At 45.9% G+C, this 2500-nt stretch overlaps 1 protein-coding gene across 1 annotated transcript in view; it reads left to right on the forward strand.

The window, feature by feature from the left end:
- The window catches only part of LOC117739299 (semaphorin-6D-like), a 47260-nt gene that overhangs the window by 1066 nt on the left and 43694 nt on the right, over window positions 1–2500 (forward strand). The window lies entirely within an intron of this gene.

A 2500-nucleotide genomic window follows, 5' to 3' on the forward strand; every position in this document is an offset into this window, starting at 1 on the left:
CCACATGTACATCCGCTAGTACATCTGGTAGTACATCCACATGTACATCCGCTAGTACATCTGGTAGTACATCCACATGTACATCCACATGTACATCCACATGTACATCTGGTAGTACATCTGGTAGTACATCCACATGTACATCCACATGTACATCTGGTAGTACATCCACATGTACATCCGCTAGTACATCTGGTAGTACATCCACATGTACATCCACATGTACATCTGGTAGTACATCCACATGTACATCCACATGTACATCTGGTAGTACATCCACATGTACATCCACATGTACATCCGCTAGTACATCCACATGTACATCCGCTAGTACATCCACATGTACATCCGCTAGTACATCCACATGTACATCCACATGTACATCCGCTAGTACATCCACATGTACATCCACATGTACATCCGCTAGTACATCCGTGTGTACATCCGCTAGTACATCCACATGTACATCTGCTAGTACATCCACATGTACATCCGCTAGTACATCCACATGTACATTCACATGTACATCCACATGTACATCCGTGTGTACATCCGCTAGTACATCCACATGTACATCCGCTAGTACATCCACATGTACATCCGCTAGTACATCCACATGTACATCCGCTAGTACTTCCACATGTACATCCGCTAGTACATCCACATGTACATCCGCTAGTACATCCACATGTACATCCGCTAGTACATCCGCGTGTACATCCGCTAGTACTTCCACATGTACATCCACTAGTACTTCCACATGTACATCCGCTAGTACATCCGTGTGTACATCCGCTAGTACATCCGTGTGTACATCCGCTAGTACATCCACATGTACATCCGCTAGTACATCCACATGTACATCCGCTAGTACATCCGTGTGTACATCCGCTAGTACTTCCACATGTACATCCGCTAGTACATCCACATGTACATCCGCTAGTACATCCACATGTACATCCGCTAGTACATCCGCGTGTACATCCGCTAGTACTTCCACATGTACATCCACTAGTACTTCCACATGTACATCCGCTAGTACATCCGTGTGTACATCCGCTAGTACATCCGTGTGTACATCCGCTAGTACATCCACATGTACATCCGCTAGTACATCCACATGTACATCCGCTAGTACATCCGTGTGTACATCCGCTAGTACATCCACATGTACATCCGCTAGTACATCCACATGTACATCCGCTAGTACATCCACATGTACATCCGCTAGTACTTCCACATGTACATCCGCTAGTACATCCACATGTACATCCGCTAGTACATCCACGTGTACATCCACTAGTACATCCACATGTACATCCGCTAGTACATCCACATGTACATCCGCTAGTACATCCACGTGTACATCCACATGTACATCCGCTAGTACATCCGCTAGTACATCCACATGTACATCCGCTAGTACATCCGTGTGTACATCCGCTAGTACTTCCACATGTACATCCGCTAGTACATCCACATGTACATCCGCTAGTACTTCCACATGTACATCCGCTAGTACTTCCACATGTACATCCGCTAGTACATCCACGTGTACATCCACATGTACATCCGCTAGTACATCCGCTAGTACATCCACATGTACATCCGCTAGTACATCCGTGTGTACATCCGCTAGTACTTCCACATGTACATCCGCTAGTACATCCACATGTACATCCGCTAGTACATCCGTGTGTACATCCGCTAGTACTTCCACATGTACATCCGCTAGTACATCCACATGTACATCCACTAGTACATCCGTGTGTACATCCACATGTACATCCACTAGTACATCCACATGTACATCCGCTAGTACTTCCACATGTACATCCGCTAGTACATCCGTGTGTACATCCGCTAGTACTTCCACATGTACATCCACTAGTACATCCACATGTACATCCGCTAGTACATCCACATGTACATCCGCTAGTACTTCCACATGTACATCCACTAGTACATCCACATGTACATCCGCTAGTACATCCGTGTGTACATCCGCTAGTACATCCACATGTACATCCGCTAGTACATCCGTGTGTACATCCGCTAGTACATCCGCTAGTACATCCACATGTACATCCGCTAGTACATCCGCTAGTACATCCACATGTACATCCGCTAGTACATCCACATGTACATCCGCTAGTACTTCCACATGTACATCCGCTAGTACATCCACATGTACATCCGCTAGTACTTCCACATGTACATCCGCTAGTACTTCCACATGTACATCCGCTAGTACTTCCACATGTACATCCGCTAGTACTTCCACATGTACATCCGCTAGTACATCCGTGTGTACATCCGCTAGTACTTCCACATGTACATCCACATGTACATCCGCTAGTACATCCACATGTACATCCGCTAGTACATCCACATGTACATCCGCTAGTACATCCACATGTACATCTGGTAGTACTTCCACATGTACATCCGCTAGTACATCCACATGTACATCCGCTAGTACATCCACATGTACATCCAC

The sequence above is a fragment of the Cyclopterus lumpus genome, chromosome 11 (genome assembly GCF_009769545.1).
Source record: "Cyclopterus lumpus isolate fCycLum1 chromosome 11, fCycLum1.pri, whole genome shotgun sequence".
Classification (NCBI taxonomy): Eukaryota; Metazoa; Chordata; class Actinopteri; order Perciformes; family Cyclopteridae; genus Cyclopterus; species Cyclopterus lumpus.